Source organism: Eublepharis macularius, chromosome 6 (assembly GCF_028583425.1).
Source record: "Eublepharis macularius isolate TG4126 chromosome 6, MPM_Emac_v1.0, whole genome shotgun sequence".
Lineage (NCBI taxonomy): Eukaryota > Metazoa > Chordata > Lepidosauria > Squamata > Eublepharidae > Eublepharis > Eublepharis macularius.
Genome location: NC_072795.1, coordinates 16,846,968 through 16,861,483, shown reverse-complemented (window position 1 = coordinate 16,861,483; position 14,516 = coordinate 16,846,968). Strand labels below are relative to the sequence as shown.

At 41.7% G+C, this 14,516-nt stretch overlaps 1 protein-coding gene across 2 annotated transcripts in view; it reads left to right on the top strand.

Moving 5' to 3' along the window:
• Positions 1 to 14,516, top strand: part of PIK3CA (phosphatidylinositol-4,5-bisphosphate 3-kinase catalytic subunit alpha) — a 52,649-nt gene that overhangs the window by 6,841 nt on the left and 31,292 nt on the right. For both annotated transcript variants that reach the window (XM_054982480.1, XM_054982479.1), the window contains exon 2: positions 13,274 to 13,549. The gene's annotated coding sequence lies outside the window, so the exon portion shown is untranslated. The remainder of the gene's footprint in view (positions 1 to 13,273; positions 13,550 to 14,516) is intronic.

The window sequence follows — 14,516 nt, the reverse complement described above, 5'->3', positions numbered from 1 at the left end:
ATCCCCCCCCCTATTTTCCCATGGAAAATTGGGAAATTTTACTCAGCACTAAATGAAAATGTATGCATAAGGGTTCCATAGTGTCTAAGCATTGCTTATTAGTTGTAAGAAGATGGTAAAATGCATCACCATCATCCACAGAAAGTAGTTGTGTCTCCTTTTTCTCAAAAGTGTCAGTGATAGAGTTTGGCTTCTTCCTGTCATTTGTAGAACTTAATGTTGTTATCTGGTAGGCCGAACTGGCTAGTGAAGCAGTTTCTGTCTGTTATTATTTGATGCAAACTGTCAAACTATGGTTTGGTGTTACAAGAATGACCCCAGCTTTGCGTTGCTTCCGGAAGATGCTGGTGTCATGTAGTGGTTAAGTAGTTGGCTGCAATGCAGCACTTCACTGGTTTGGACCTCACTGCTTCCATGAACTCACCAGGTGGCCTTGGATAAACCACTACTCCTGCGTTGTGGGGAATAACAGCACTGACTTTGTTCTCCACTCTGGGTGGATGCTAATCTGTCTAGAAGAGTGGTATACAAATGAACTGTTACTATTTTATTGTTTGACTTTTGGCAAGTCAATATCTGTAACCCATATCCTATTGTATTTGTTCATTGTTATGTGTTGGCTGTTTATTTTGACTTTTGTGCATTCTAGCTGTTGATTACATTGACTTGCACTGTGTAATCCGCCTTGGGTCTCAATGAGAAAGGTGGAGTATAACATAAATAAATATAAATATATGAAGTGAAATCTGAATTAGGGGCAAACTTGGAGGGAAAATGACTAAAGGAGAGGAGAATTTTTGGCGGCTGCATTTTTATTTTATTGTACTTATGCTCACATTCCTATGGCATTGTTTATGGAAATATCCTTGATATTGACTGTACTAATCTCACACTGTAAAATCCGCCTTGAGTCTCAGTAAGAAAGGCAGACTATAAATGACATAAATAAAATAAAGTCTACAGAAGAGACGAGCTCCACAAACAAGCAGCAACCACCTTAACCTCTCTCTATGCCATTGTTCTCTTGGCTTAGTACGTGGATTGTAAAAAATGATGATCTGGTCAATTTTTGAAAAGACCAAAATTGGTTATCATAGGAGTCAGTTGTCAGCGTATGTTGAACCCATGCTAGGACCTAATCAGTTCCTTGAATTCATCTTGGAAAATAATAGCAAGCAGGAGCACATGCTGGAACCCTAGGGCAGTATGCAGTCCACAACTCATCCCTGTCCTAAAGGAGGCTGCAGCACTCTATACCATCTGCAGTTTTTAAGCCAGCACTAAGAGCAGCCTTCATAGAACTCATCTCAGTAGCCTTGCATCATAATTGTAAAGCTATGATTGATAGTGGGCATCTGGAAGAAAAACCTAAGCATAACTAGTAGAAGTCTGCTAGAAGTGTAATAATGGATTTTGGAGCATTCCAAGCCTGCAAGTTGTAAGGGACAGGAGTAGAGATGTGCTTTTCAGAACCTTGCTGTTAGATTAGATTCATATCTTTTCTTTCTAAGTTTGTGTGATCAAGCAGGGTTGTGACCACCATATCCTTCTTGTAGTTATGTCTCCCAAGAGTGTAGTGAATAGCCTCAGAATGGGGAAGAAAAAAAAGAATGTGGAAGAAGGAGGTTGAAGCTGACACTCGTTTGTTTCTCCTCCCTCAAGCTCTTTTCCTTAGTGTAATGAGAGAGGGACAAGTGCTTCCTCCCCTAGCTAGCTCCCCTTATGCAAGTAGCCCTCTTAGGTTGCATGTTCTTTGTGGGGGGTCAACCTTCATGATAGGCTCGGAGCAATTCAGATAGCCTTGTCCCCTTCAGGCTGGGTTCTGCCCTATTCTCATAGTTGCTACTCCATTGGAGAGCGAGTGGAAGAGGCACGAGCCCAAGGTAAACAGGCAGGCTGCCTGTCACCCAGGAGGAGGAGAGCCAGCCCAGCCTAAATTGTGTTGGATGATCCAAAGGGGTATCATCTGAAACCTCTTTACACACATGTACTCCTTCTACAAAGCATCTGCTCGATATCTTCCATCTTAAACAGCCTCGACAGTGTAATTGGCAATTGCATGCCTGGTGATGAGGCAGTGGTGGGTGGATAATCTAAAGAGGAGAAGGGAAAGGTGCAACATAAGATGCAGGTTTTACAGTCCTTCATTTGGTTCACCAAAGCAACGGGGGGGGCATTCAAAGGGGTTATGGGTGAGATATATTGCAAGGCTGTCATAGCCCGCTTGACTGCCAGGGCTTCCTTTTCTACTCTGCTGTATCAGGTCTCTGGGATGTCTGACTTACGTAGAGCAAGGATGCTGCTGTCCACCCCACTTTGGGGAGAAGACTGTCCCTAGCCTGGTGTTAGACCAGGTTTGGTTGTTCTCAAGGAGGGCCCCTCAACCTTCACCCATCAAACCCCCAAAATACTTCAGCTCCTGAAAGCCAATACAAATTTTGTTGGGGTTGGCCTTCAGGGCTGCTGCATCCATGGCCCTCAAGATGCTCCGGAGGTGCTGCAAGTAGGAAGGCTGATTGGGGGCTGAAAATTACGATGTCATCCAGGTAGACTAGGACAAACGTGTGGTCTACGAGCCATTGGAAGGGCACCACTGCTCTGTGAAGCCCAAAGGGCATCATTTGAAATGGAAAGAACCTCTGAGTGGTGAAGGGAGTTTTCTCATTGTCTTCTGACCGCCTTTGCACCTGTCAATACTTAGGCCTAGGGTTCATGGATATCAGGTTGCCCCAAGCTGATCAATCAGGAGGTCAGCCTGATTGAATCGTGCTGCCTTGCTGATCTCAACAAAAGTGGCTGAAAATGTCAACCTTCCAGACCAGAATAATAGGAGCGTGCTGGGCACTGTGACAAGGTTCAGTCACCAGCAGGTATATCATCTCTGCATCCTCCCTATTCACTCTCATACTGGGGGGACCACATACTGGACCTGCATGGTTTGACTGGGCTGTTGGTAGAAAATGCCAAGGCCCAAAGCTAATGATTGTCTATGGGTGGGCCATTTGTCCTTAGGGAGGCTGTCTTCCAGAGGAGTTTCCCATGGCGAACTTGCTGGGATCTTCTGTCATGTGGTGGTCCGCTGGGTCCCAGTCCTAGCAGTGCTTCAGGTGGTTGAAGTGGAGGCGACATCAGGCCTGTGGGTGATTCATACAGAATTGACTACAAGCGGCTACAGTGCAAACTTTCTGACTGTCAAAGCATATGCAGTATTTTAGGCATAGCTGGTGTGCAGCTCAAAAACAGTATTGAATTGGAACACATTCACTTATTTTCAGACCCACTGAAAAGTAACTTCAGATGTAGCAAACAGTGTAAACTTTTCCTCGATACTTCAATAGATGTTAAATGTGCTTAAATTGTAATTTGTTTAGAAAATTTATTACCACTTGTGAAAAGTCCCCTATGGCAAATACAAATAATGAATTCCAATATCAATTTAAAAACAATTGTCATTTCATTTGTTACATCTAGCACTCACAGCAGAACAGCAAATGAAAGCTGTTGAAACCAGATAGATATCGAAGACAGCTGACAAAAGCACAGATCAACCATTAAAAGGCTTAGAGCAGGTGTCTTGAAAAGGCCCCCTCAGCAGTGGCCACCTGTTTGTTTATTTAAAACATTGTTACTGGGTGTACTCAGCTAAAAGCTCATGTCATTAAAAGGTACAAACAGAAAAGAAGCGGCAGCATAAAAGCCACAAATTAGTTGCAATATAAAATTAGTGATATAATCTCAGCATAAGATCACAACATAAAAATTATAAAATAAACAAGGTCTAAAACCTGCCATAGAAAATCATCATTTTCAAATTTCCACACATCATAAAACTAGTAAAGAATCCAGTAGCACCTTTAAGACTAACCAACTTTATTGTAGCATAAGCTTTTGAGAACCATAGTTCTCTTTGTCAGATGCATAGAGGGTATGAAGAAACTGGCCAGAGATATATAGGTGTTGAGGGGAGGGGCGAGTAGATGGAAATCAGTTGCAAAAGTCATGAAAGAGGTGGAATGATGGGCAAACTGATGGGCAAATGATGGGCAAACTGGAAGACTGTGGAGTAGACTATAGGACAGTTCGGTGGATAGGGAACTGGTTGGAGGACCGCACTCAAAGAGTGGTGGTCAACGGCGTTTCATCAGATTGGAGGGAGGTGTCCAGTGGGGTGCCACAGGGCTCGGTTTGGGGCCCGGTACTTTTCAATATTTTTATCAATGATCTGGATGGAGTGGAAGGGCTGCTCATTAAATTTGCTGATGATACCAAATTGGGAGGAGTAGCAAAAACCCAAGAAGATAGAATTAAAATTCAACAAGACCTGAATACTCTGGAGAAGTGGGCAGCTGTGAATAGGATGCAATTCAACAAAGACAAGTGCACAGTATTACATCTGGGCCACAAAAATGGGAAGCACAAATACTGGATGGGGGATACACTTCTGGGCAGTAGTATATGTGAAAGGGATCTTGGGGTAAGAGTGGACTGTAAACTGAATGTGAGCAGTCAGTGTGATGCGGTGGCAAAAAAGGCTAATTCAATCCTGGTTGTATCAAAGGGGCCATAGCATCGAAATCGCAGGAGGTCATAGCCCCTCTCTATACTGCCTTGGTCAGGCCACACCTGGAGTATTGTGTGCAGTTCTGGAGGCCTCACTTCAAAAAGGATGTGGACAAAATCGAGAGGGTGCAGAGGAGAGTGACAAGAATGATCAGGGGTCTGGAGACTGAGCCCTACGAGGAAAGGCTGAGGGCCTTGGGAATGTTTAGTTTGGAGAAGAGGTTGGGGGGGGGGGACATGATTGCTCTCTTTAAATATTTGAAAGGCTGTCATTTGGAGGAGGGCAAAGAGCTGTTCCAGTTGGCAGCAGAGGGTAGGACGCGAAGCAATGGGCTAAAACTACATGCACAAAGGTACCGGCTGGATATTAGGAAAAACTTTTTCATGGTCAGAGTAGTTCAAAAGTGGAATCAGCTGCCTAGGGAGGTGGTGAGCTCCCCTTCACTGGCAGTTTTCAAGAAGAGGCTGGATGAATAACTTGTCAGAGATGCTTTAGGCTGATCCTGCACTGGGCAGGGGGTTGGACTAGATGGTCTGTATGGCCCCTTCCAACTCTATGATTCTATGAATGCACAATTCTGGCTGGGCGTGACCCTCCATTGCTGAATCTGAATGGAATGTCTGAAAGGCAGCTGGGCATGGTGGCGCGCGCCTGTAATCCCAGTCTAGCCACGGGAGGCTGAGGCTGGCGGATCACTTGAGCTCAGGAGTTCGGGACTGCAGTCACCATAACGTCAGAAGACGACTGTATCTCTGAGCTGAAAGGGTCCAGGAGAGGTGGCCCGGCTCATACTTGCGGAGCACGAAAAGCTCCAAGGATCATAAGGATCGCACTATGAATTCTGATAATGAGATAACCATTCCAAAGTCTCTATTCAATCAGTCATAAAACTGCAAACGTTGACCAGCATCAGAGAAACCAATATAACTCATATTCAAACAACTAGATCCTTTTGAGCCTGTGGGCACCTTTGGAATTTTGAGAGACAAGGCACCACAGAAGAAAAACTCTGCCTGTGGTTGCACCCCAATTCTAAAGGTGAGGGGCACAGAGCAAAAACTTAACTGCCTGGCAGTCTCATATGGAGGCAGGTGGTCCTCTAGGTACCCTGGCCCTAGACTATGTTGATCTTTAACAGTAAGAATTGGCATTTTAAATTGTGCCTAGTATTGAATGGGCCACCAGTGCAATACTTTTCAAATTGGCAAATTGTGTTCATAGAATCTATATCAGCTAGTTAGCTTGCTACTGGATTTTTAATTTAAGCTTCCTAATAATCCTAAAAACAACCCGTTGCAGAGTGCATTCCAGTAATCTAATCTGAATCAGAACACAGCATGAATGATATTGACTTAATGTTGCTTCTCAGGAGCTGTAGCTTGTATGTCAAATCAAAGTTGATTAAAGATGCTATTCACTGCAGGTAAAATTGGAACATTGGTCTGTAAACAGTAACTTAATAATTCCCCAAACTGAAAACCTACTCTTTTTGATGTGGGGAGGGGGGTGCAACCATATTCAAAGCAGGCTGGTTCTTTATTTCCTAATCAGTCATGTTATCAACCAGTAGCACCTCTATCCTGTCTGGATCAGATCTTCTCTTTATTTGCCATCATCCAGCTCTTTTTTGCCCAGTCTTTAGGGGCAAGGGATGAAGCACTCAGAGGTGGGCATTTTATTTAGGTCTCAAAATTTGAGCATGTAGATGTGGGTGGAGGCAGTCCATCAGGTATTACTGTTGCAAGTAGCTGGCTGGCCGCTGTATGAAACAAGATGCTGGCCTAGGTAAACCACTGGCTGGATCCAGCAGAGCTCTTCTTATGTTTTTATGATTTGTGTGAGAGTAATTCACATGCTTATACATATGGGTATGGGTGCTAAGTGAGTTGGTAACTTGTACATTTAATGTAATATCCACAGATCTATGAAATATAGAAATTGCAAATTGGCTGAAATGGCATAGTTTATTGGCAATTTAGACTTTAATATATTTATATACGACACTAAAAATTGCCTTGATAGCCCTTATGAAGGCAGAAAGGCGAGGTATATATTTTGCAAATGAATAACATGGTTTGTTTGAGATATTTACATAATGCCTTTAACTATACATGTGGGCAGAGAATTTGATTCATACATTCGTTGTTTGCAATACCTGTTCTCTCAGGAAATTGTGGCTTTTGGTAAACAAATAGCTTTGGGATGGGGGCTGGAATAGTAGTTTATATAGTTAAGTATAGTCTGGGAGAAATGACTAGGAAATTTTTCCCTTTGTCATAACACTAGAACTTGCTTAGCAATAGATTCGAGAGAGAGAAACTTCACAAAATGTATGTTTAACTTATAGAATTCAGTGCGACAAGATGTAGTGATGACAAGTGGCATATGCCTTTAGAAGGGGACTGGACAAATTCATGAATGAAAGGACTGTCAAAAGCTGTTAACTCTGATGGCCAAATGGAACTTAGGATCAGAGGCAGTATTGCTTTTGAATATTATTTCCTTGGTGGAGTTCTTCTCTTGATGCCCTTCTTGTGGTCTCCCCAGAGGCAACTCTCAGGGCAGTCGTGAGCAGAGCTTGGGCTGCAGTACTGCAGCTTACCGCTCTGCGCCACGGAGCTCCTAAGCTATTTCCTATTCTGATCATCAGTTGGAACATCATTATGAGGAATGATCTGTGATCAAATCACAAAACCCAATACATCAGAAGTATTTTAAATATACAATTACAGGTGGGGTAATGTAGAACATAAAACAATATATGAGCCATGAATCCACATATTAATTTTCGACTGCCCTTAATAGCTAGTCATTATTTGGTTGTTAACCACACTTGTCTCCAAAGCCTCTGGCACATACAGGCAACTTGAGAGAGGAATGTGGTCCGTGTTTCGTTTCATGCAGAACCAAAAGATAGATAGAAGCAGCAAGACGTTATCGCCATTTCTGAGTGTCTCCAAATACTACCCGCCCGCCCCCGCCCGCCGATTCCCTACATGTGCCAAAGAAACAGGTAGAGGAGCAGGATTGCTTTTTGCCATCCAGCACAGACATCTTCCACTCACTTCTGAGTTCTGTGTGATGCAGAAAGGACTAGGAAAGGGTTTTCAGTTTGCGCTGGGCGTTGAGGGATAAATTGCATAATTTCTTGTTTTACCAAAATATTACGGGTACTGTCTACTACACACTGAAACTGGTGTTGATACATATTAAACTTGCTGGATTTGAGTTGCTACTTAAGTGGACTTCATTCCAGTTACAAACTGTTCAGGCTGCATATTTGGCCGTTCAGTGAAGGTACAAGTGAGAGCGAAGTAATCCTAGACTATGGCACTTTTTTCTGTGATTAAACTTTCTATATGCTGGATTTTGTGTTTTTTTTACATAATACATACATACTAACTTTCTATTAAAATTGATTGCAAACTAATATTTAAAGTCATAGTTGTAAAAAAGAACAAAAACTACTAAACATCTAAAAGAAAAAAAACTGAACATGGGTAATACAACAGTGCAGTGCAATGAAATTATTAATGTGAGTTAATCTTAAAAGCTCTGGTAGAAAGTATGGGTTGTTCTGGTGCTTAAAAGATGGTGAAAATGATGCCAGGCAAATCTCCTTGGGGAGAGAGTTCCAATCCTGGGAGCACCACCACAGAACTCCCCTCTCCCCTCTCCTATCCACCTCACCTCTTGAGGCAGTGATACACTGAGAAGGTTTACTGGTTTATTGGACAGGGTCAGACATGTATATTGGATTTCTTTCAATAATCCCAAGAAGTTGGTATAGAGATAAACATATTATTTCTACTTGTCAACTTCAATGCTCACAAGGCAGCATTCAAAAATGCTTTTCTAAAAGCAACAGTAAAAAGAATCAATTTTCTCTCTCCTATTTGGGTCCCATGTAGCTAACATAACACCTGTTTCTACCCTTTGAGTTCTGTTTTTCAAAATGTGTCTGCCACACAGCCATGCTGAAAGGTGTTGGAGTTCCCCGTTCCTGTAGTTTTGCTGCATATTTAGCGGCAATACTATCTCGCACTGAAATATGCTTACAAGTATAAAGAGAATACGAGAACCTGTTTTTCACCAAGCAAATTAAATCTTTAGAAAGGATCTTTTTGTGTGACTGTTGAGTTGTCACTATTTTAAGATGCTGCCAGTTTCATAGGCTGGAAGCACAGATTGGGGCAGCACATTCAACCATTGAGACTACAAGCCTGTCACTATGTGACAGCCTTGGAGAGGCTCAAAAGCAGCCAGGCTAGCAGTCCTGCCAGTTCTTGTGCCGAGTTCTGGAGTGACTGACATGCCTGAGAAAGGAATGAAAACATTTTGTTCTCTAATCTTCGCAGTTTGGGATTTCTAGGCCAAAACTCTGGCATCCAGGGACTGTAGTTTCTCATAGGCAACTATTTTTGCCTCTGGGAAAGTGACTCATGTTCTTCCTGAACCTTGGCTTTGGGGGAAATGTACTTAAAACCACTAACCAAGAACAGACAATGTTGAGAGTATACTGGTGGCTAATGAGAAGGGCAATTGAGTGTTGTACAACTAATTGCAACACATTTCATGTGGCTGTTTGAGAAATTTTGTTAATGTGTCTTTCTACTACTACTATTATTTTTTGCTATTATTATGTTAGGTGCTGGAGAAAATATTGCTTGCACATTTTGCTTTCACTCTATAGTAGCCAAGATAGAAATATTAATGATTTGAGATAGTGTAGACAACGGTCTTAGTGAATGGAGGGCAGATTTAAGTGAGTTTTATGGTGTGTGCTTTTTAAAGTTTTTGTGAGTAAATGATGTTGAAAAAGAACTGAAAAGATAAGGAAGTGTCTTGATGAATAGAGAAGGCTGTTCCAGGAGAAGGATATGTAGATGTTCCCTTTAATCTTTGTACATGGGGAAGAAAGAGATTCTAGAGGCACTTGTCTTGCTTTGCAACAGGGAATTGCTTCGCTACAAGAAAGGCAAACATTTACCAAGGTTTGGAAATATCATCACAGAAGTTTAAATATTTGAAATTAAATATACTGTTTTCAATTGATTAGTCATCTCTAATAATTTACAATATAATGAGCAATAGGGTAATGAGCAATCAGTGAAGATGTTCACACCTTTGAAATGCTTTTCAAATCTAGTGTTCTGTTTTTATGCCAGTCGTTTTTTTTCCCATGCAGTACTGCTCTTTGGTTATATACATTAGCATAGCATGTCAGAAGGTGAGGCTGAAGGAGTTTACTTGCAGTTTGCATAGTCCAGTTAACAACAAAAAAAGGATGTTGATTTAATCTTTATATTTGTAAATCAACATATGCTAGACTGCGGATGATCATTAAGGATTTGTGACTTCATGTGACAAAGTTTGCTAACTTTCTTTAGGGATAGTCAGCTTCCAGTCGGGGCAGTGCATAAGAGAGGACTGTAGTCAAAAAATGATAACTTCATCGTACTGTAGTGGTAACCAGGTTGTATTTGTGAACAGTGAATGCTCAACTAATCGAGTTGGATCCTGCAATGTCAGAAGAAAGCACCTTCCCATTGCAGCCCCTGTTGGCTGACGCTTCATACAGGTTCTGATGTCCCCGAAATAAAGTTTTCTGGGGTCAGATATCCCTGTTGGGGAGAGAGGAGAGCTGGGAAGATCTGGCATCCTTGCATGGACTTGGCAAGAGCCTTGTGCTGGATCAAACCCATGTTTTTTAAATTTCACAGTGAAGATGAAAATGTATCCTGAAACGCTATATTTTATTACGATGTGTGGTATCATTAATCAACATTTGCACCAACTAGGTGATGTTGAAAAAACAGACCATGTGAGTCTTTGGATGTCTATTATATTGTTATGAGCCTGTAAAGAAGTGTTAGACGAAACGGGATTTTACAAGCTGGCTAAGCTCAACTTGTTCTGTAGCTTTTGGACCAGTGTGATCTTCTTGTTCTGAGCCCATATGGCTGGACATCCTTTGTTGTCAACACACATCCATATCTACAAGGAACAACAAGTGACAGCAAAAATTACAATGCTGAATGATTGAACTGTTTTCTTGTTCTGCTTACCTGTTGAACTTCCTTCTCACCAGTTGGACCGTGTTATAAATTGTACCTATTGTGGATATTTTTGTAGACTGGAAGGACGGTGGACCGATCATCTTTGTATTTATTACTGTATTTATTGTTGTATTTATTGGAATGGTTTCCAATAAATGGTATTCATAACTCTTGGAGCACTTTGCACTTTAATAATATATAATTACATAAAAATTCAAATCTTCAAAAAAAAAATTGGAATATTGTTTGTGCTTGTACATAGATTAATTGATTACTTCTGGAAGGGTTTTCCTCTTTGGTTCCTGAATGGGTACATGGACAGGATTCTTGGAAATCTGAGATCTAGCATCTGCTTATGCAACCTTTGCCGCTCCAGGCTGGCAGCTGAAATCAGCAGGGGGTGCAGGGAGCTGGTCTGGGACATAGTAAATACTTCCCTGAGGGGAGGGGGGTTGCACCTGCCTTGACGAGGGCAGTGATGTGTCCACTCCTAAAGAAACCTACTCTGGACCCAGGAGAGTTGAATAACTACCACCCAGTCTCAAATATTCCATTGTTGTGACTGGGCAGCTTAAGGGTTTCTAAATGAAGTGGATTGTTTGGATCCATTTTGGGCTGGTTATGGATGAAACAGCATTGGTTGTCCTGTACCTGAAGACAAGCAGGTGGAATGCAGCCCTATTAATTCTTCTGGACCTCTTAGTGGCTTTTGATACCCTCAGTCCTGGTATCCTTTTGGACCATCCTTTGGGGTTGGCTCTGGGAGGCACCGTTATGCAATGGTTTTGGTCCTCCTTCAAAGGTAGTTTCAGAATATGGTGCTGGAGGACTGCTACTGTTTCCCCTGGCCATGCTTTTCATCACTTACGTAAAGCTGCCAAGAGAGGTCAGTCAGAGATTTGGACTGAGTTGCCGCCAATATCCACATGACACACAGCTCTGCCAGCAGACAGTGAGGCTTTGGAACCTGCGAACAGGGGCCTGGAGACAGTTTTGAAGTGAATGAAGGCTAGTGAACTAAAACTTAATCCCAACAAAATGGAGGTGCTATTGGTGAGGGGAAGGTTTGGCCCAGGAATTGGGATAGCTCCTGGTCTGGATGGGATTGCACTTGCCCTAAAGGAGTAGCTTTATGACTTGGGGGTGCTGTTGGACCAAGATCTCCTGCTGGATAAGAGGTGGCAGCAGTGGCCAGAAGTGCCTTTCAATAGCTTTGGCTGGTCAGCCAGTTTGGCCTTTCCTGGGTGGTCTTGCCACTGTGGTGCATGCTCTGATACCATCTAGATTAGATTTCTGCAGTGCATGCTGTGTGGGTCTGCCCTTGAAAACTGTCTGATTGGTACAGAATGCTGCAGTAAATATGCTAACTGTAGTGGGTTGTAGGAACCATATCACTCTAGTCTTGTTCTGTCTACATTGGGTTCCAGTTTGCTTCTTGGCCCAATTCAAGCTGCTGGTATTGACCTTTAAAGCTATATATGGCTTGGGGCCAGCATACCTGAAGGACTGTCTATTCCCATATGAACCTACTGAACCACTCCTGTCATCTTTGGAGGTGCTGCTTTGGGTATCCCTGCCATCAGAGACTGGATGGGTGGCAACCCGAGAATGGGCCGTCATGTTCATGGTGTTGAAACTTTGGAACTCCCTTCCCTGGGAGATTCATCTGTCTCCCTCTGTCATTGCCAGCTAGGGAAGACTTGTGTTGTTTGGCATTCCCTCACTAACTCTTATGAGCCATTCTCCTGTCTGAGTGTGTGTATATTGTGTGTATGTTTTTTTTAAAAAAAAATTGTTTTATTTATGTGTGTGTTTAAAATGCTTTTAAATGTCTGAAATGTTTTACCATTTTAATGTTTTAATTTTTGCCACCTTGATGACTAGGAATTGGGTGGAAAGGCAGGCTAGAAATGTTTTAAATAAATAAAATATAAAAACTTTTGGGAGAGAGAGGAAGGTACGTCAAAAGCCAGCTTGATTTTTCTATTCTTATACAAAGATCTGGTGAACCAACATCATCACCTGAGAATCAATGTTAAAGCTGTATGTTTTTAATTTAATTGGTTGTTTTAATTTACTGAAGGTTTAGGTGGGAGCAAATTTTAATCAATGAGGCTTAAATTCAAGGATGTTGTTTGTTTTTAAAGCACTTTGATTCTGGTGTGCAATGGTAACAAGGAAGGAAAAAGAAAATTTTAAAATTGCCTAGCCTAGGGAGTGGCAGTTTTAGTGTATTCATTTGAAAGTTATCTCTCAATTACTTCCATGTGTTTAATAGGGTACCTTCATTGAGATTTGTTAACATGCAAATTTAACTGCTAAAATTTAAATGATCAAGTTTAGTAGTTAACTGGTTATCCCCTAATCTTTAATGGGATGATAACGTAGATCAAGCGAAATCTCTTTCTCTGTCTTGGGCTTTCCAGCTGAAGAGGTGGAGGTTCACATAATTGAAGGTGTTTGTAAGTTGTTTCCATTGAGTACCATGAGATGAAATAAACAGCTTGTCCTCCAATCCTCTGAATAAAACTAGAACAGTACACACTACAGTCTGGATCTCTATCCATGAAATATACGGGTCTTCCCGTCAGAGTGAATTTTATCTTCCAATACACTGGCTGAAATTCTGTGTTTTTTTTCTGTCTCTCTTCAGACTGGTCCCTTTGTTCGTTCACTTGTCCTACATCCAAATCTCCTACTCTTGAAAACAAGTATGTTGAATACGGTTGTAGGTTTAGGCCTTTGCTGTGAAGATTCAAACAGTTGAAAAACACTTCATGAAACAACACTAGCAATGTTTCTGGATTATATATCAAAGAGTTGTATCTTCATATGGTACAAAATATTAACCATAGACAACTTTTAATAATGTAATCATCATGTGAAGAAGGGGACCTTTTGGATCTGCCTGATCCAAAAAAATTTGCAGGTAAGTAGAACGGTTTTTTTTCTTGGTGTTTCTTGTTCAGTTCTATAAATTGTCAGAAGGCCTTGCAGAAGATTACTTGTTTAAATATTTTCATTTGTGTTTCTCCCAGCAAAGGTCATTTCATCATGTAAATATAATGGCTTGTATCCAGCCATCAGTGGCAAGGTACGGTGCATACAGATATTCTCTTGCACCACCACCACCCCGCTCCCAGCCGTCCCTTTTGGGCCTGTGAGAAGATCGCTCCTGTTGTAGGATCTGTGTAGGCAAAAGGTGGTTGGAGGCTGCAGTGAGGATCCTCCTCCCATCAATGGAGCTGCGCTTGTGTAAGAGAAAAGAGGAAGGCAATTTTGCCCCTTTTTCTTCCTCAGAGCACCCTCCACCCGCACGTTTTTTGTCAAGTCAGGTTCTGCAGCTACGGGAATCATCTTGTTGTAAGTTGAAAGAAACTTTGGAAGGGAAGGCAAACACGGGAAAAATTGTTTCTGGTGGGTAGCTGTGTTGGTCTGCAGTAGAAAAGCAAGATTCAGGTCGAACAGCACCTTAAAACCCAACTAGATTGCCGAGGGATGAGCTTTCAAAGCTCTCTTCGTCAGATATAGGGGAAATTGGTAACCTTTTGCTGATGATTAATTGGATCGAAGCCAGTGTTGGAAAAATAGAAATACTGTTATGAATTCAAAAGGTGAATTGAAAGTACTAAAGTTAAGAGCTGTTTCCAAAAAAAAAAAAAAATTGAAATATGCTGAGTTTATAGTCTAGGGAATCAAACTAGCTACTTGTTTTGATATTTCAGGACACTTCATGAAATCTTTAAATGATGGAATAGTCCCTCTACTATGGGAAATTTTGTTACAGCCACACACCTAGAACAGCCTTAAAAGATACCTTTTTAAAGTTAAACTATTCACAGAAGAATCTGCTCTTACAAAATCTGTTGTATATCTGCTTTCTTCAGTTTCCCAGA